This window comes from Mixophyes fleayi, chromosome 6, assembly GCF_038048845.1.
Source record: "Mixophyes fleayi isolate aMixFle1 chromosome 6, aMixFle1.hap1, whole genome shotgun sequence".
In the NCBI taxonomy this organism is placed as follows: Eukaryota; Metazoa; Chordata; class Amphibia; order Anura; family Limnodynastidae; genus Mixophyes; species Mixophyes fleayi.
In genome coordinates this window covers 124306921-124329082 of record NC_134407.1, presented here as the reverse complement: position 1 = coordinate 124329082, position 22162 = coordinate 124306921, and positions in this window count along the sequence as shown.

The following is a 22162-nucleotide window of genomic DNA, read 5'->3' as shown; positions in this document are numbered from 1 at the left end:
TTTCAGACAAACACAACCAAGTTTGCTAGACTTTAATTGAAATGACTTTATCCAATTTGCTGACTTCGACAGCTCCACCCTTTGATAGTGTAATAAACTATCACTCAATCACCGTTTCAAGTTCAGGATTATACAAAACTTCTTCACAGACCATGATCTCAGTATCTGGTACCACCCTTTCAGTCTCTTTCTCAGTGTTACTCCCATGAGACCATTTTCCACACTTCAACACAGTAGGAACACATTTGACAACTAAACCAATTGCTAAGATGACACCCAGTATAAGGAGAAGGAGCTTACCTACACTAGCAACCATTTCTTGTACCCACTCCCCCAGACCGGAGAACCATTTCAGAGGGTTCAACCGCGAGAACCAACCCGCCACCTTTTCCCCGACCTCATATAACGAAGAATTATGGCTCTTTCGAAATTCCCATTTCAGCTGTAAAATTTCATCCATCTTCCGGTCTATAACCTCTTTAGGGTCATCAGTATTATTAGTAATGTACGTGCAACATTTGACACCGAACTGGGTGGCCAGTGTCACACAGTACCCACCAGTAATAGAGGTGAGATAATTTAGTACCAGTCTATGTTGCACCAACTCCTTCTTGTACGCTTGTAGCTCCCTTCCAGTATACCTGAAAGTGTCATCATACATCTCGGTGATATTATCTATTAATTTGGCTAGGTCTTGGATATATTTAAAGTTTAATGTTCCCCGAGCGGTCCTGGTGAGATCTAGAGCAACCATAACTTGGAAACCAGCAGTTTCACTAATCAATTTTGTAGCTATGGGTTCCTCACCAGGAATCATATTTCTCTTGCCACGGTGTTCATACTGTGTGTGTATGTATGGTGGTGATGTAGTCTTGTGAATATCAACCATTTCTTCATGAGTAATAGTCATGATTTCAGGAACCAGTTTAGCTAAGAAACACAAGCCCTTGGAACTCGGAGTCACCCAGGAATAAGCTTTTCTTCCACAAACAAAATACACATCCTCAGGGAGAACATAAGGGATGGTATGCCCATGAATTATATCACACAGAGTTTTGATAAAATCACCCATGCCTAGTGTCTCCATCTGCTCTAGACACGTGTCGGCATTAATGACATTTTTACATTTATCTGTAGAGACTTTTCCAATGGATACCTTCTTATGTTTGGTTATACGCCCTAATTTGTGACTTCCATCAATATTCCTGCCTAGTAGTGACCTTGTGAGTCTCCCTCTAAAATGAGTGTGGCGAGCCATTATCTTGCACTTTCTCCGGATTATGGACTCTCCTGCAGTGGGTTGAATGGACCCAAGTGTCTCTCTCTGCAACCTTCAGTGATGTAGTACTGGTCAGCAACACTTGGTACGGGCCTTCCCAACGGTCTGTTAAACAACCTGAACGTAAGAAATTGCGGATCATAACATAGTCTCCAGGTTCAACATCATGACAGTTCGTCTCTGGCATACCAGGTGACAGCATTTTAAGTTTTTGTTGTTGTTTCAGCTGTCTACTCATTCTTATACGATATTGTACAGTCACTTCATTATTACACTTTAAGTCGTCTTGTGGACTCACGATCAAATGAGGTTGTCGTCCGAACAGTATCTCAAAGGGGGACAGATTAAGAGGAGGTCTAGGAGTGGTTCGAATGCTATGGAGGACCAACGGCAAAGCCTCAGGCCATGCCAACCCAGTCACAGCCATTATCTTACCCAGCTTGTTCTTTATAGTACCGTTTACTCTCTCCACCTTACCACTGGCTTGTGGTCGGTAAGGGGTGTGAAGTCTGCTACTGATTCCCATGAGTTTACACATATTTTGAAAGATATCACCAGTAAAATGGGTACCCCTATCACTTTCAATGATTCTAGGGATACCGAACCTACACACAAAGTCTTGTACAATTTTCTTTGCAGTGAACAAAGCAGTATTAGTGGCTGCCGGATATGCTTCTACCCAACCGGAAAACACATCAATACACACTAACACATACTTTAGATTCCTGCACGGTGGTAATTGGATATAGTCAATTTGTATTACCTGAAAAGGTCCGTCTGTAGGAGGGATGTGGGATGGCTCAGTTGGAATAGTTTTCCCAACATTTTTCCTCAAACAAGTAAGACATGACATTGCTTTCTTACCAGCTTGAGAGGAAAATTCGGGAGCACACCAGTATGCTCTCACCAGTTTGCACATACCTTCTTTACCCAGGTGAGTCAGGCCGTGTGCTGCTTCAGCCAGGCTTGGATAGTATGTTCGGGGAGCTACAGGCTTACCTTGTCCATCCCTCCAGAGTCCTGAGGACTCTTGACCACATCCCTTCGCCTTCCAGACCGCCTTTTCCTGCAGGGAACACAAATCTTGCATTTCAATTAATTTCTGCATGTCTAATGTCTGAAAAACCATCATAGTCTCGGTCGATACAGTCATAGGTTGCCCTGCTGCCCATTTAGCCGCTTCGTCTGCCCTGTTGTTGCCCAATGACACTGGGTCTTCTTCAAAGGTATGGGATTTGCACTTTATGACGGCTACTGTTCTGGGTAACTGTATCGCTGTCAGAAGTCCTTTTATGTGTTGTGAGTGTGCCACTGCGGTCGTAAAGTTTCTAAGACGCCAAAGGGCCCCAAAATCGTGCACTACCCCGAAGGCGTACCTAGAGTCAGTATATATATTGGCTGATTTACCCTCTGCCAATTCACACGCTCTCCTTAGTGCTACTAGTTCCGCCACCTGGGCTGAGTGAGGTGGACCAAGGGGTTCAGCTTCTACCACATCCTGATCGTCTACAACAGCGTAACCAGTACATAGCTCTCCTGTCTCTGTCTGTCTATGGCAACTTCCGTCTGTATAAAACGTAAAATCTACATTTTCTAAGAGGGTGTCACGTATGTCGGGCCTTGCAGTAAAGGTCTGATTCAGGTGTTCCATACAGTCATGCGTGTCAGTATTCTTGCCTAACTCATCATCAACCAGGGTCTCACCTCCCACCCTTTGTGTCTCTTGAGACACATACGGAAGGTATGTAGCTGGATTTAAGGTGCTACATCGTTTGATGGTGATGTTTGAGGGTGCCATCAGGGCTAGTTCCCATTTTGTGAATCTAGCTGAAGAAACATGTCTGGTTTGGGCTGAATTTAACAGAGCTGATACAGCATGGGGTGTATAGATGGTTGAATTATGACCTAATACTACATCCTCGCTCTTACTTACTAGAAGGGCCGTTGCTGCTACACTTCTGAGACATGTTGGGAGTGATCTTGCCACATTGTCTAATTGTGCACTGTAGTATGCTACCGGTCTGCTAGCGTCACCATGTTTCTGTGCGAGGACACCTGCTGCACAGCCATCAGCTTCTGTACAAAATAGCTCAAAAGGCTTTTCATAATCGGGTATTCCCAATGCAGGTGCTTTAGTCAGACTATCTTTAAGACTAAAGAACGCTTGCTCTGACTCTTCTGTGTGTACAACACGTTCTGGTTTTGAGGAAGAGACTAGCTCCTGCAATGGTAATGCCAGAATAGAAAAACCTGGGATCCAGGATCTACAGTATCCACACATCCCCAAGAAAGTACGAATCTGCTTCTGGCTCTGCGGCAGAGTCATGTGTTGTATGGCCTCAATTCTGTCGGTTGTCAGGTGTCTTAGCCCCTTAGTGAGGCAATGTCCTAAGTATTTGACCTTAACTGACATGGCTGTAATTTATCCTTTGCCACCTTGTGCCCTGTTTGTGAAAGATGAAGCAACAACAATTTAGTATCATGCAAACATGACATAAAAGAATCAGAGCACAACAACAAATCGTCCACATATTGAATTAGAACAGACCCATTGTGGGGTTGAAAGAATTGCAAACGGTCATGTAAGGCTTGGGAGAAAATACTGGGGCTGTCAATGAACCCCTGGGGTAGTCTGGTCCATGTATATTGCACTCCCCTGTAGGAGAATGCAAAAAGGTATTGGCAGTCAGGGTGAAGAGGGATTGAGAAGAAAGCAGAACATAGATCAATGACAGTAAAATGACTTGCAGACGGTGGAATCTGCATGAGGATGACAGCTGGATTTGGCACTACGGGGAATTGGCTCTCAACAACTTTGTTAATTCCCCTTAAGTCCTGGACTAATCTATAGCCCCTCCCCCCACTCTTCTTCACAGGGAAGATGGGACTATTTGCTGTACTGGCTGTATGGATTAAAATCCCTTGTTGTATCAGTCTCTCAATAACAGGATATACCCCTAGTTCCACCTCTGGTTTTAATGGATACTGTGGGATTTTTGGAGCTATCCTACCACTTTTTAGATTGACCATGACAGGGGCTACGTTTGCCATCAGTCCAGTGTCCTGTCCATCTCTGGTCCATAGGGAACCTGGTATTTCCAGCAACATCCCCTTTACTTGAGATGGACTTTGTTCTATAATAGGAGAGTGTAACATTAACCTTTGAGGGGTGTCCAATATATCCTGTACCTCATGTGCGACCTTCTCCGGTATATCTAAGAACACACCATTAGAAGTACAGTATATGACACATCCCATTTTACATAACAAGTCTCTCCCTAGCAAGTTAGTAGGAGCCGCTGCAGCTAAGAGAAACGAATGCTTAGTATGCAGAGGCCTGATAGTAACTTCGGCGGGTTTAGTTAGAGGATAATGTAACACTTTTCCCGTTACCCCCATAGCTGGAATGGTTTTACTGGTCACCTGTAGATTGAAAGGAGAGGTTATCACAGATCGGGCCGCCCCTGTATCTACAAGAAAGGTTTGTTTCCTACCAGCTATGTCAACTATCATTGTTGGTTCTTCACTCTGACTCTCAGTTAACCTCACTGGCTGTAGACTACAGGTATGACCTGACCCCTAGCGCTGACTATTGATTTCCCGCGCAGCATTTGCTGCCGTAATATGCGCGGGTAGATGTGAGTCTTCTAGTCTATGTGAATCCCTCCTTGGAGGATATCTATGTGACCCACCTTTCTGTGTATTGAGTCTTTCCTTTTTACACTCTCTAGCGTAATGTCCTTCCTGGTTACAGTTGAAACACCTGATCACTTTAGGTTTCCTGTTATATGGGTTGTATGCTGGTGGTCCTGTATGCACCCTTTCTAGAGCCTGTATACTTACCGTCATTAACCTATCACTCTTCTCCCTTTTTCTAAAAAGGTTTTTGTCGTGTTCCACAGTAACTTCTCTAAGAGAATCTACCGTGCTGCCTCTCCAACCAGGGGTTGAGGTTTGTACTCTTGTTTTTAGATTTTCTCTAAGGCCATCCATCAGTACCCCTACAGCTACCTCTCTGTGATGTGGGTCCTCACTTATGTTGGATATCCCAGTAAACCGTGTTATCGCTGCTATAGCTCTAGTAAAGTAATCGGCTGCTGTTTCACTATCCTTTTGTTTAATGGTGAAAATCTTACTCCAATTTACTACTACTGGAAAATAGATGGCTAAGTGTTTGACAATTTGTTCTATATTCTTTTGGTTAATCTCATCAGTCAAGGTGTCATCTTCCTTCAACAAACAATCTTCAATGAATTTTTGTATGTTAGTATTAGGAGGAAGACACGCCCTCAACACTACACGCCAATCCTTATTGGTTGGTTCGTGGGCATTTCCTAAGTCTTTAACAAATTTCTGACACTTAGCCAACTCTTTTCTAGGATCTGGGAATTCAGTCATAATGGAACGTAATTCTGATCTAGTCCAGGGACAATGCATTGTAACATTTCTTAAAGGAACTACACCATCCTTATCCGGTTTCCCATTGGGAACTGATATTGTGCGGACCGGGAACGCACCCTCTGGTACACTGACTTCAGGGGACACTACAGGATTTGCTGGTTCTAGATTTAGAACGCTTTCACTCCTAGTGATCACGCTACTCTCACCTATCTCAGCCATTTTCTCGTACTTGCGCTGAGCCTCTAGTACACTGACAGCATGGGCAATGGCCGAAATCACAGTGGGTTCATCTTCACTTTCAGATACACTTGATTTAAACTGGTTTAAAACAGGATACAACTTAGCAATTTTTCTATTTTCAGTTTTAACAACGGCTGTACTTACCCCTCCCGCCACATAAGGTGGTGGGGGCGCGCTTGCGCTGAGTTCGCCACGCTTCGCAATGGTTACATCCGCCTTGCGCGCGCTTTTCGTCACGCCTACTTCCGGTTTGCATTCGCTGCTCTGCCACGTGTTACCTTCCATTTGCCACAATTTTAAACAATCATTATGTCTATTCCTCACTTTCGTTGAGGTAATCAACCATACTTTATCTTTTACAGTATTTAGTACCTCTGCATTAAAACTTCTTATTGTTGGGAAAGGCCTATCACAAGTTTTGGTCATCTTGACCCACGTGTCACAATACACAGTTGCGTATGCACCATATTTCTTACACATGAGAAACCTCGCTGAACCAATAGGGCCTTTCTTAGGCAGTACACTGACCATCTCTAGCGTATGCTTAGCACCCATGTTGAACAATATACCAACTCTTTTGCTACAATCACACCTAGAGATCTCTAATGCTCGGTGAACGTATTTCCTTTAGCCGCTTTTCTCGCCCCTGGCGAGGATCCCTAATACAGAAATATCACTGTGGGCCCCAAGGGCTATCAGCTCCTCGATACCCTGGCTCAACCACAAAATCTGCTGAGTTTATTATAACTGGGAGAACAAAGTCAATACAATCAACCAGCCTTTCCAATATAATTCCTCCTAGCTGCTTCACCAATTCGCACTCAAGATGCGGTTAGATCGCACTGCCTACAAATACTAATTATTAGCAAACCTTGCGATCTATTGGTAGCGCTTTGCGAAAACCCGGTTTTCGCATTCGGTATACCTGCCCTGTATACCGTCCTTCAGTTGGGCAATCCGCCTCGTCAGACAGCAACTGAGCACAATGAATAATGAACAGTGTATCTACGTTACAACATCACACACTATACACCTTTTCTGCGCAGAAAAATCAAAAGTTCCCAACAACAGTAATGATATCTCAGAGGCTTTCACAAGTAATTATATTATGCACATATAATAACTATCAAAATGATTGTTTAACCACGTGGCAAGTTTACCGGAAGTTTGCGTACGCACAGCAGGAAATACACATACACTAAGCAATGCAATACAGTTAAAACGCACACTGACAGAGAAAAGAACCAGTTTTCTCTTTTGTCCCTAGGTTCTAGTTAGCGTGCCCTAGATAATGCAAAACGGACATTCGGTTTCACAACACAGAGTAAAATTCAGGTTTTGAACACCATGCGTTCTTACCCGTTTATGACGCGTCTCCACCCTTTGTTGAGGAACCGAAATCCGTTGGTCTTGCGTATCATCGGCAACGAAACCTCCACAGCTCACGAGCCCCCAAATTGTTATGTGCGTTTTATCGCTAACCAATAACGATTGTCGAACCTCGATTTGTGTTTCCAAAGCACAAAGATTTATTCGCAATAAGTAGAATAAAATGCTCAAGTGAAGTAATAGTAAATACAGCCGTTACTTATCGCAGGCGCTCTGGATCCAGTGCAGTCATTCAATCCTGAAGTCTGGGGACAAGATGTCTGCACTCTGGATCACAAGCTGCTGCTTATATACACAATCAAATACAGTAATACAATGAAGATGGTATAGCTTGCATCTATTGGTCTGGGTCTAAGGAATGTCCAAGGGGTTGTCAATCATTGGCTGGTTCATCCTAAGGAATCCAAAGGAGGGGGTCATCTCTGCAGGGGGTATGCTCTGTTCTTCCCGCCAGGATTCCTTAGTCTTAAGTAGTTCATAATTCCCTATCATTCATAACTTACGTATGCACTCTGCGATTCCCTCGCAGAGTGAACCAAACAGTAGGATATGTAACAAGGTTCATTATGATACCACTCATGATGTTATTCCTTCAACCCGTTCCGTGTATTTCACTAATATGCATGTAACTCTGATATAACATATAAATACTAATATATTTCGACATAACTGACTATGTGTTGCAACTACCATTAATGTGTACTATTTTATAAGTATGCGTGTTTTTGCGAATGTATGGTAAAAGACCAATTAATGTTGCTGCCACGTGTAGTGGATGCGTACGCCCTTTCACGCCGTAGCGTGCCCTTGTACGTCGATGCGTACCGTACGCATCTTTTCAGACAAAGACAACCAAGTTTGCTAGACTTTAATTGAAATGACTTTATCCAATTTGCTGACTTCGACACTACGGACAGTCATTGCAGGGATGGAAGAGGGAGAGTTTCTAGCTTCCATCGATATAAAAGATGCGTATTTACACGTTCCCATCTGGGAACAGCATCATCGGTTCCTGAGTTTTGCGGTGGGTTCCGATCATTTTCAATTCAGAGCCCTCCCTTTTGGTCTGGCCTCCGCTCCTCGAGTGTTCACCAAAATTATGGCCCTTATGGCAAGTGTCCTGAGATGAAGGGGAGTCACAATAGTTCCATATCTAGACGACCTTTTCTTAAAGGCGAGGTCTGCAGAGATCTTACCTCGCCAGGTTCAGACCACAATGGAGTTCTTGGAGGACCATGGGTGGATTCTGAATGTGCCAAAATCGTCTCTCATCCCAGTTCAGCGCATGCGCTTTCTGGGATTGGTGTTCGACACAATGGCTCAGAGGGTGTTCCTTCCTCAGGAAAGGATCATTTCCCACCAGCGGAGAACCAGAGTATTATTGGATCGCCCTCGAGTGTCCATGCTCTCCTGCATGAAACTTCTAGGGACCATGGTGTCGGTGTACGAGGCAGTTCAGTTTGCCCAATTCCATTCCCGCTCTCTTCAGTTGGAGATTCTCCAGATATGGTCGGGGTCACAGGAACAGTTGGACAGGCAGTTCATCCGCCTGTTTCGTTTAACTCGACTGTCATTAGCATGGTGGCTCTCCACGAGCAATCTGAGCAAAGGTCAGACCCTCAAAATGGGGCCCCTGGACCTTAGTTACCACGGACGCAAGTCTCTCAGGTTGGGGAGGAGTCACTGGACCATTAAGGTTTCAGGGACTCTAGTCTCCCTAGGAGTCAGCTCTTCCCATAAACGTATTGGAGCTGAGAGCGGTTCACAAGACTCTGTTAAAAGCTCAGGGGTTTCTGAAAGGAAAACACCTTCAGATACAGTCAGACAATGCCACGGCCGTGGCTTACTTAAATCATCAAGGAGGAACTCGCAGCAAGGCAGCCATGCAAGAGGCTGCCAGGATTCTAATCATGTACACAAGATTTCGGCTGTATATATCCCGGGAGTGGAAAACTGGGAAGCCGATTTCCTCAGCAGGGAGAAAGTTCATCTGTGGGAGTGGTCCCTGTGCAAAGAGGTCTTCGCTCTTCTAGTCCAGAGATGGGGTCTACCAGAAATAGACCTCATGGCTTCCAGACTGAATTGTCAGGTCCCTCGTTATTGTGCAAAGTCCCGGGACCCTCAAACATACGCAGCAGATGCCATGGCGATTCCGTGGCGCTTCAGGTTGGTGTATCTGTTTCCACCATTTCCGATGCTGTCTCGCGTTCTAAAAAAGCTGAAAAGAGAACACGTTCAAGCAATCTTAGTAGCCCCTCATTGGCCTCGCAGGGCGTGGTTCCCAGACATCCTAGGAATGTCAGCAGATCAGCCGTTTCGTCTGCCCATGCGCGCAGACCTGCTCATTCAGGGCCCCCTTCTCCACCATGAATTAGATCGGCTGGCTTTGATGGCGTGGCTACTGAATCCTTAGTTCTCAAGGCTAAGGGTTTTTCGTCACGGGTTATTGCCACCATGATTAGGGCAAGAAAGTCATCTTCTTCGACTATTTATTATAGAGCCTGGAAGATTTATATCCTCTGGTGTGAATCCAAAGGTTTCCATACTTCCAGGTTTAGCCTGTCTAGACTGTTGGCATTTTTGCAGGAGGGCCTGGATAAGGGACTCAGACTGGGTTCCCTTAAAGTTCAGGTGTCTGCGCTGTCAATTTATTTTCAGCGAAAATTGGCGCCTCTCAGTGAGGTTCAGACCTTTTTACAAGGGGTCCTTCATATTCAACCAGGGCCGGATTAACCCTTAGGCTAACTGGGCTACAGCCTAGGGGCCCCGGGCATTCAGGGGGCCCTTCAAAGTGCTCAGTGGCAGTATTGATCAGTCGGGGGCTGGGGGTGCCCGCGCCGCGATCAATGCTGCTGAGCATTTTAAATGCGGTCCTTCCCCGGCACGCTGTAGACTCCTTACTGAGGAGATCTCGTGAGTCTCACTCTCACGAGACCTCCTCAGTAAAGAGCGTACAGTGCGCCGGGGAAGGACTGCAATGCCAGGAGAAGGAGGTAAGTGCCTTGGGGGCAGCTCAGCTCACCAGGGGGTGGCTCAGATCACGGGGAGGGGGCCCCTCACTGGGGAATGGAGGTCCCTTTAGCCCAGGGGCCTCCATTCCCTTAATCCGGCCCTGTATTCAATCCCCATTTTCTCATCCGGTAGAACCTTGGGACTTAAATTTAGTGCTGAGGGCTCTTTGTCTTCCTCCATTCGAACCCCTTCAGATCGCAGAATTGCACCATCTGTCTTGGAAGACGGTTCTTCTTCTAGCTATATCCTCAGCTAGGAGAGTGTCAGAATTGGCAGCGCTCTGTTGTAGCTCTCCATTTCTGGTGTTTCATGAAGATAGAGCGGTGTTACGTACTAAACCTTCCTTTGTTCCAAAGGTAGTGTCTAGGTTCCATCTCATTTCGTCCGGATTTGTCTTCTTCAACTGACTCTGTTGATTACGATCTTCATCTGCTGGATGTGGTTAGGGCTTTCCAGTGCTATGTGGACCGCACAGCCTCAATTCGCAAAACAAAAGATCTGTTTTTTTTTACAACGCTAAGAAGCATGGTTGGCCGGCGTCAAAACAGACTATTGCTCGGTGGATCACTTCCACTATTAGTCTGGCTTATGTCCGAGCATCTTGGCCAGTTCCTCATACGCTCTGATTATGAATGTTTTTGATTTACATTATTTTGCCCTTTGGGCAGCTCCTTTTAGTACACTTGGTTAGTCAAAACTGAGGTATCTACTGGAGAGGAGGGGCATAGCAGAGGAGGGGAGTAAAAATCATAGAGTTTTTAGTGCCTAAACTCCCAATCCCACTACTATACCCCAATGTCTGGCAGTGTCCCCCAGTGGAGAAAGAGAAATAGATTTTACGGTAAGTAAAAATCCTCTTTTCTGCTACCCGGTACGAGCTACTGACACCCTTTGTGTACGTGACTGATTTATGAACTTTTATTGTTTTAAATTAAATATGAGTGCTTTTAATACTACGTATTGCACTTGAGATTTTTCTTCTTTTCTCGTGACGGGTGATTACAAGTGGTGCTGATGCCCTGGGGTGGATCAAAACGCTTAGGAGTTCAGCACCTGCCATATAAACATAGGGTAAGTATACGCTGTAAGTTTTATTCCTTGGGGGAGAATGTCCTGGTATAAGAAGCAATAAATGAACTGTCGATACCCGAGATGTGTGTATAATACGAGTGGAGGAATTTGCCCGACTCATCTTACATATTATTATATTGTTATTCCTGGACACAGGATTTGTTTAAAGGGTTTTGATTTGCTCTGGATGGGGGATCATTTGCGCTGATTGTAATTTTGAATTTTTATCTTTTGTATTATCTGGTTGACAAGTTGTGTACCCTTGTCTTTTGGAATTCGATCTAGCCGCAATTGTATATGAATCACTGAATATTGATCACATTATTTTTGCCATAGTAATGTGTATTCAGCCATTTCCTTGTTTATGTGAAAACTATTTTATGTAAGTAATTAGAAACTGTAACAGAAGTAAGCCAGAGCGTAATAGGCATGGTAGAGGTACAACACTTTTTATTTAGAGCTTTGTGTTAATGTCCTTACATGCAAAGCATAACAGGCAAAATATAAATGATCTGACATATTATTATGTTGACTGATTTGTAAGGTGCCAGAGCTCCACAACGACAAACAGTGAGAAAAACCGAGCATACATAAAATGAATATACAAGGTAGACAAAGTAAATGAAAATGTAAAAACAAAAGTTAGGTGGGGTCCTGATTCACGAGAGCTTACAATCTAGTGGGAATAGAGTAAAATTGAGCCAAAGAAGCAAGTGTGATTAAAGTGAGGTTGTACTAGTGTGAGTAGTATAAGTGGCACAGTGCTGTCTCGCCTAGCTGGGCTCATAGATTTGATGCCAACCAGTGTCCTATCTATGTGGAGTTTATACGTTCTCCCTGTGTTTGCATGGGTTTCCTCCAGGTGCTCTGCTTTCCTCCCACAGTGCAAAAAAAACATGCTGGTAGGTTAATTGGCTTCAAATTGGATCCTTCAGTGTGTTGGTGTGGTTGGGAATTTACACAGTGCGCTCCACTGAGCCAGGGATGATGCAAATGATTTGTTATTCTCTGGAAAGAAAATATGGTGATGCTATACAAATAAAGAATAAGAATAGTAAAGTTGGAAGTGGGGTAAGCTAAGTAGATAGGTGGGTCTCATCAGACATTACATAGGTGGGTAGTGGCACAGAAAAAGTCTAGTAGATGGAAGTGAAAGGTAATTATCAGAGAGGAGACACAGCACAGGTCAGACATAGATATGAGATGGTGTTTGTGAGAGTAATGAAGATGATGTTTGAGATGTATGAAGGGGTGGTGTTGTTGAGGGCTTTGGTGGTGGTGAGTAATTTGAATTAGATAGCCAGTTTACGGATTTTCAGAGTGGTACGGTGAGAGAGGAAAATCAGTCTTGGTGCAGCATTTGGGACAAATGGGTGAGTGGAATGCCATACAGAGTGATGTCGGTAAGAGTTTTTGGTTAAAAGGGAGAGGTATGTTACCCAATGCTATCAGTCATACTGCTCTGCTCCCCTCTGCTGATTCTAGCCCTCTGTTGGTGATTTGTCAGACTGAATAATAATCAATGGTACTAGCAGTTAAAGCTAAACAAGATTAAGACAGATAAAGCATTGGGCCAGAGGGCATCCACCACCTGTGCTAAAGAAACTAAGTTTAGTAATTGATGCATCACTATTTTCATACCTGAGTCAGTACCACACGATTGGTGGAAAGCAGATGTGGCACCAATCTTTAGAAATGATTTTTTGATCATCGTAATGTTGGGAGGCATATTCCGTTCATCTGCTACTAGTGCACGTGACAGTGCATGGTGGTTTTTAGGGGAGGAGTGTAATGGGTAGTCTAGTGTTTTAGAAGCACTAGGTGCTTCCTTGGTGTGCAGCCATAACAATTTTCATATGTGCATCAATTAACACTGGCAAAAGTAATATATCACTGTTTATTTGTAAGGTGCCAAAAACAGCAGTACAATACAAGTGCACATAAAAAAACCCAAAAACATTCACAATGCCAATACCTAGTTCAAAATTTGGTGAATCATAACTGTGGAAAATAGGGGTAGCCAGACTTTTGATTTACTCTAAAAAACCAATATATAACATGACATATTTATATTCATAAATATGCAATATGAGCTCAATCAAATTATTCCTGCTCAAAAATACAATTTTGTTTAGTGGAAACATAATTACAGTTAGATAATATAATTAGTGGACAGACATCTGTCCACACAGTATTTGATACAGTTCATATGCCCCTCAAGGAGGGGCCCAACTCTGAGTTACTATTATGCCAACATGTTAGAGTTGTGGAGTGGACCAGAGACACTAATTCCAAACAATGGGTGACTATAGAAAATTGCTTTGTCACCACACCACTAAATATTAGAGATGCTCAGGCTCGGTTTTCCCAAAAACCGACCCCCCCCCCTCCCGAACATCACCAATCCGAATACTGAGCTGAGCCAGGTCGGTACTTTCCCGCTTCCTCGTATCTGAATCGAGGCAAAACTTCACTGTCACATCGTCGGATCTCGCAGGTTTTGGATTCCATAAGTACCTCCGTCCCCAGGAGATCCAGCACCATTGCTCACACAGAAACAGGGGTAGCGGTGTTCTTGTCACTCTGCATTCTCCAGTGACATTGCTCAGTGCCATTGTTCACACAGAAACAGGGGTAGCAGTGTTCTTGGTCATTCTCCAATGCCATTGCTCATACAGGAACAGGAGGAGTATCCATGTTCTTGTCACTTGACAAAAATTGACTGAAAATGACTAGAAATTAATGTTATTAACGTTAATAATAATGTAGGATTAAAAAAAGAGCCAAATTATGTGATTTTAGCATTTAAAAAAATAAATAAATAAATACAGATCCAAAATACGGGGGTCAGTGAATATACATACTAAATATTGCCCCCTGGTCGAAAGACCTAAGTTTTATACCCCACCAAGCTCAGAATATGCACCTTGATCTCATCCATTGTTTTTCCTCTAACTTCCATCACACATAACACAAAGTTTCCACATTGGTTGCGCTCTTAGGCACTTAAAACCTGATGTACCGGAGGCTCTCTGTGGGTTGCTCAGTTGGTGGACTTCAATAGGGTTCACCACTTACCCACTACAGGAATCTTTCACTGTTTGTTAAAGAGCAGTGGACGTATTTGCAAATTGTTAAGGGCACAGTGGTGTGACATCCTCAACTGCTAGAACCGCTTTGCGATATGTTCACCTTTAGCAGCTTTTCGACTAACTTTTTATGTTCCACAGTACTCGGTTGCCCCCAGGACTTAGGCTCAGGTAGTAGCAGTTGTTGATTTAGCAGCTGCCCGGTGGAAAGAACAGAACACAGTAGGAGGTAATAAGCAACTAGGATATATTAGCAGAACTCTGAGCCAGACAGGCAAGGGTAAATGTGAATTAGTCTGGTACTTGTCTGATGGAGTAAACAACTCACAGTAACAGATTGTGAGTAACCAGAATGCATTTGACAGAACTGAGTCAGACAGGCAGGTATCATAATTAGATAAGACAGCAGAATCCTTTAAACAGGCCAGGGGTCAGGGCAGGTAGAGATATGAGAGAGCAAATCCGTTTAACAAAGCCAAGTGTCAGGAGTGGAGAAGACAGCTATTTCTATAAAGAATCCAAGTCAAACACTGATAGCCAAACAGGTCAGGATGCAATGCACACTAGGTTAAGGAGGAACTATAACCAGCATTGGTATGCTGCCAGGAAGAGGTTTATAAAGGCAGCAGCACCAATCAGAACTGCAGGATGATGAGCTGCATTACTGTGGTAGGAGATTGCACACTTGAGGCTCTGAGAGCTGAATGAAGCTTGTAACGATTTGCCTACCAACCTGCTGAATCAGTGAACTGCAGGAATGATTGTACACATAGTAGTAGCAGTAATTGCACAGATGATAGATCAAACAGAACTCCTATTTCTTAATACAAATTAAACATTTTTTACAGAAGCCGGTAACATGTCCTCAGAACCCAAGACACAACTCTACCAAATTATACAAGATAGTATCTATACATCACTGGCTAAATATAATCAGGCTTGCCACAGAGATTTAGGTATAACTCTGGAGAAGTATCACTGGCAAAATATTTTTATAATGGCAAAGATATAACAAAATATAAGATAACAAAATGTCCCCAAGTATCCCATGCATTTGTTGTAAATGCCACTCTGCAATTGGTTTCCCATTTCATATTGGGTGCAAGTATAGATATATAGCTTCCTTCTGGCACAAGGTCCTTAGCGTAACTGCGCAAAAGCCTGCACTGAAGTCCCACTTGACCCGTGCTTCTGGCGTCTTCAAAACAGAATTCCCATCTCCACATATAAAAATCATTGTGAAACACTTTAATAATGCAGCAAAAGCCATGATACTGGTACACTGGAAATCTGAAAGAACTCTTTGTATATCTGAGTGGTTCAGTGGAATAGATTTCTATGTGGACACGGAGGACCTGATCTATTCAGCCCAAGATAAGTTTACTGAATTCACAGTTACATGGCTAAGTTGGCTAATGTTTAAACAAACAGATGTCTACCACTCTCACCTAGGGGTATTTTTAATAAACTGGTTTGACAAAGTAGAGATGTTGCCTATAGCAACCAATCAGATTATATATGTCACTTTGTAGAATGTACTATATAAATGGTAACTAGAATGCAATACCAATGAGTAGTGCACTCAGGGCTCCAAATTGAGTGCTGAGCTGATATGTTGTCTGCAGGACTCAAGAGGTAAGCCCACCTTGGAAATTCTGGGCAACTCCTCAGGAGCAAGAATACATGGGGCCTGAATCATTAAGGAAATTAAAGCAAAATAAAGGAGTAACTTTGCACCTTGGCAAAACCATGTTGCATTGGTGGAGGAGGTAAATTTAAAATGTGGGGACAGATTTATATTTGGGATAGGGCATGTTCTAGATCAACTTTAAATGTCAGTGTAAAAATAAAGCTATCAAGTATTTGTGTGCTACATGAAAAAACAGCCAATATGGCTGAATTTTCAGCTCCAAACAGTGTGTGTGTGTGTGTGTGTGTATATAATGCATAATCTATATTTTAAACTATACATATTTTATGGCTCCGCCAACCCCCCCCCCCCCCCCCACACACACACACTATCCAAAGAAGTCAGTCAGGGCTCTTCCCTAGATGAACTTTTCAGCTCATTTGGGCGTCAGTATCACCTCTATGTACAAAATAATAAACTAATTTGCACCCCTTGCATTGTAACGTAGTTTGTGCAAGAGAAAACGTACTCCTTTTTTTGCCTTACTTTCCTTAATGAATCTGGCCCATGTTGTTTAGTAGATGTGGCACTTAGTGGGAGGTGCACTGTAATGCCAGTGATCAGTGGGTCCAGAAGAGTCTTGCCATGCATAATCCAGAAGCTACATAGCCAGTAATGTATGGTTGCTGTGCGGCAGGGAGAGTATAAATGTCCAGGGAAACTGTTTCTCCGATAGTTCTTGTGGTAACATGCAGCACCACCTCCCCTTTTTCAGTTGTTCTCTGCCACGAGGAAGAGGTTCAGTGGATTCAGCAAGCTTTTCCAACACGGGCGTACAGGGCCTCACTGCTAGGAAATATATGATGGGGGAGAGAAGCCTGGGCCATGAATATCTGGCAGTAAGTAAGACATCTCCACTGAACACTCTGGAGGTGTGGAAGCCGATTCTGCAGGTGATGAGTTGTGTTAGCTCACTGATGCAGGAGGATAAAACATACTACACAGGCAGAACACAGCTTAACACATTTTCATCTCAACAAATGATTTTTACCAGGTGCCTCCAAATAAATTTTACTTTAAAAAGGGGGAGGGGCGCGGCTTGGAAACTAATGCTGCGATCTACTAGCTAGCTGGCTGTGAGCTACTGTTTGGCCACCTCTGTTGTAAAACAAAATTATATACATTATATATAGGGATGTTCATGGATATCCATGTTTTGGTATTGGTTTTGTACTAACTTTGTGTTTTGGTAAAGCCGCCCTCACGTGTTTTAGAGCTGTATCTTTTTGCAAAAATTGCTAAAAAATGCTAAAATCACATAATTTTGCTCTTTTTTTTGTTCCTGCAATATTATTAACCTCAATAACATTAATTCCCAGTCATTTCCAGTCAATTTTCGACCACTTCACAGATCACCATATTATTTTCTTCCAGTTTAGGCCAAAGGCTGCAGCAAGCTGGCTAAATACTAAGTGACAGAGCAACAGCACAAACACACACCAGTTTATAGCACATCTATGAAACAATTCATCTATGGTGCAAGATGAAATTGTCTTTGGGCCCTCCCATCCACACTTATATTGGATATTAAAAAAGACATGTACAGTTTAACAAACCAAGCACTCCAGCGACAAGGAATGCCACTTTTGTGACTGAAGTGCTTGCTTTGTTTGGGCCCCCACAAAACAAGCTACCAGTGAGCTTAAGCAGCTAAGCTAACAGTGCTGTCAATGAACTCTACAGTTGCAAGATGTTGTTGTCATCAGTGTGTACATCATCCTCACACAATATTAATTCATCTCCGCTGGAATCCACTATTAAAGAAGTCTATATACTCTGATGTAAAGGCTTTCCTCATGGAATTTGATGAACATCATTTTTTCCACATTTTTAGGAAGTAGTCTCCTACGTCCATCGCGGACAAGGTCCTCGGCTGTGCTGAAAACTCTTTCTGACTACATACTGGAGGGTGGGTTTTGCAAAGCAAGTTTATACATGGGTCTCCAATATTAAAGTAATTCTATCGTTTTTCAAATAAGCATTGCCCAAGCAATTGTATTATGTTTCCAAAGCACAAAGTAATTTATTTTAGATGTAAAATTTAGCAGTTCAATACATAATTATAATACAATACAGCCAATACCAAAAGATAAATACATACCGCTGCGCTAGCTGCGCTCCCACTGGTACCACCGACCAGTACTTCACTCCAGAATACTGTGGTCAGAGAAGACTGACCAGTGCCAGTGAGAGCTGTATTATTTACACTTAGTGTTACAGTGAAAACAATGCAGATGGTGTGGCTTGCTTCTATTGGTCCAGGTATCAGGAAGAGTGCTGCAGGTCATAGGCCAGTTCAAACCAAAATATCCAAAGGTGGGGGTCATCTCTTCAGGGGTTGTGCTCTGACTTTCCCGCCAAGAATCCAGTTACAACTAGTCTATTAGCATTTTATTGTCAGTATTTCTTTAAACATTTATTCCCTAACATCGCTAACTAGAGTATGCAATGTGCAATCTCTTCGGCGAAGGAACCGGACAACTGCTGATGAATAGGGGATTCAAATGATACCAGACATGACTCGTTTCCTGTAACCTGAACCTTAAATGACACTAAAGTGTACATATAATCATAATATATAAACTAATAATAAACTAAATACTAACACAAATAACTATGGAATGGAATCAATATAAACTAATATATAAATAACTAAATGTCGTAGTGCGAGTGTGTGCGTGCGTATTTTAACGCGTGATCGCGCCATGCCACGTGTAGCGTGGCATACTGAGTGCAATCGCACAATAAAACAATATTAACCAATATACTTTCGTTCATCCAATTATATGACTTCGACACCAAATAGCCTTTTTTTCCTCCCAGTATGTAAAGGCACTGTCTGACGTGTGTACTTGTACTCTGTCATTAAAATAATCCTCCACCATTCTTTTAATGTTGCTAGTAGGATCAGGTGGAGTTACGACAGAGGTGTCACGAAATTTGGGCAATTGTTTGAAACCAGACCAGATGTCAAAATGTTGTGCTTATCTATCTGCATTACCACTGGGTCTCTTGGAAAAGCTAAGTTTTTCCCTACCAGCAAGTTGCCTGAGAAACTGAAGGAGGAGACGTTGTCGTGTCATGTACCACTTGAGCTGTTAGCTTGCTCACCAGGAGCTCATTGAATCTCTTGAGATCTGGGTCAGTTGAAAGAAAAGAGAAGACATAACTCTTAAACCTTGGATCAAGCTCAGTCACCAAAATGTAGTGATCCGATTTCAAGATGTTGATAACTTTTGGATCCTGAAAAAAACAGGATTCAAGACATTCAGCGCTAAATTGTGCCCAAAGATCTAAAGAACATTAAATATGGCTAATACGGTCATATCTGATAATCAAAGGTGTAGCATAAATCCTCAAAAATAATATCACCAAACATAAAAACAAAAGTACAATATAGGTATAATATAGGAATAATGTCAGGTAGAACTCCTTTATAATCTCTGTTCATTAAATGATTAAATATTTTATTTTGTCATTTTTCGATAAGTCACCATGGTCATAATGTTAGGAAACAATAGTTTAAACAGAATTGTTTATTTATTCTGGAATGGCAAGACAGAAGTAATGCAGTTAAATGGTTATAAGCAGGTTATTGGTTTATTCTTTGATCTGTTACAATAGTAACAATGTGAACAACGTGTATTTTAAATGTTTGTATTACAAGATGGAAACTTCCAATAAAAAGTTTTAAGCTAAAAAAAACAAAAAAAAAACCAAAAGTACAAAAAATAGCATAGGACATCTAACAAAGGAAAAAGTTCATCATTCCGCGGTCCTCTTTGTGTTGTATCAAACTTCCATATGTGATTGTGAAATGGATACGATCTCTGTATGTGACATACACCTCACCATCACCTCCGTGTTACAGTGAGAATGAAATTCCTACCAGAGGGTGTAAGACCTTAGGTATTCAAATGGATCTTTGTTTCCTTCCTCACTCGATCAATAGATGTCACACACCGCTCTCCGGGTATCTCCACCCGAGCCTCAGCACACCTATACTCACATTAATTCTCCTCATTGTTGAGGCTGTCAGCAGCAGTTTGCACCTGTGCTATGCTTCACCTGTGCTATGGCCTGTGTAGCCATTGGTCAATCCTCCTTTATAAGGCTACTCCCCTCGCCTTTTCACTGCTGTTTCTTTGAGTCTACACCTGGCCTGTATCAGTTTCCTACTCTCTGTTGTATCTACCCCTACTATCTAATCTGCATGCATCGCAGACCTCTGATGATCCAATCCACGTACTTGTGATAATAGCTGTGGCTCGCCGTCTGCTGCATACCTGGATACTGGTGATTTCTGCTTACCTGTTCCACTCGTTAGTGGTAATTGCTGTGATCAACACCCGCTACCTACTCTGCATGCACCGCTGACTTCCGCTGATCCGTTCCACATCCTTGTGGTAATAGCTGTGGCTCACGGTTTGCTGCATACCTGGATACCGCTGATCTCTGCTCACCTGTTCCACTTGTTAGTGGTAATCCCTGTGATCAACGCCCGCTACCTACTCTGCATGCACTGCTGACCTCCACTGATCCGTTCCACATCCATGTGGTAATAACTGTGGCTCATTGTCTGCTGCATACCCTGTACTCCATTGAACACTGCATAGATGTTCCACTCCTTAGTGGTATTTGCTGTGATCAATGCCCGCTACCTACTCTGCATGCACCGCTGACCTCCGCTGATCTGTTCCACATCCTTGTGGTAATAGCTGTGGCTCACCGTCTGCTGCATACCTGGATACCGCTGATCTCTGCTCACCCATTCCACTCGTTAGTGGTAATCGCTGTGATCAATGCCCGCTACCTACTCTGCATGCACCGCTGACATCTACTGGACCGTTCCACATCCTTGTGGTAATAGCTGTGATTCACCGTCTGCTGCATAACCTGGATACCGCTGATCTCTGCTCACCTTGTCCACTCGATAGTGGTAATCGCTGTGATCATCGCCTACTATCTACCGCTGACCTCTGCTGATCTGTTCTACATCCATGTGGTAATAGCTGTGGCTCATCGTCTGTTGCATACCCTGTACTCCATTGAACGCTGCATACATGTTCCACTCCTTAGTGGTATTTTGCATGCACCGCTGACCTCCGCTGATCGGTTCCACTTCCCAGTGGTAATAGCCGTGGTTCATCGTCGGCTGCATACCCTGTACTCCTTTGAACTTTGCATACATGGTCCACTCCTTAGTGGTATTTGTTGTGATCAATGCCCGCTAGCTATTCGGCATGTATCGTTGACCTCCGCTGATCCATTCCACGTCCCAGTGGTATAGCCTTGGTTCATCGTCTGTGGCATACTCTCTACTCCAATGAACTTTGCATACATGTTCCACCCTTTGGTGGTAATTGCTGTGATCATCATCTGCTATTAGACTGTATATCTCTAGGTTACTCCTCAAGAGTCAAGTTGTCTCTCAAAGCCACCTCTCTATCTGTCTCACTGGAAACTCCCTAGAGGGCCACGACCTGCAGGGTGGAAGTCGCTGAAGCCCAAATCTTTTTGTGGGGATCCCTGGTGAATACCTTCCACTCTGTTAGACTCCGCTCCTCTGGGAAAGTCTAGCCAATACCAGCTGAGACAGCAGGACCTCATTCATCCTCCATGTACAAACCTGACAATAGGGACATTAGAATCATTGAAACAAAAAAATAATCGAATCTAGCATAATATAGTCACAGTAATGGAGTTTATTTCATCCCATTAAAAAAAACACATAACACATATAAAAGGGACATATTCCAGCAGATACGATAAAAAACAAAAGGATATAGGAATACTCCTACTGGAAAACAAAACTATAAGCGCATGTCATGGATCTGGTAGATGTTAAATGCTCCCGGGATCCCAATCTCATCTCATGTCCATAGGTTTGTTTTCAGAGATGTAATAAAGCGTAGGAAAGTATTCCAAATCTGTTTGTGAATCAATCTAAAGCCTCCGACGCATTTCAACCGTTAATTGTGGATGGCTTTT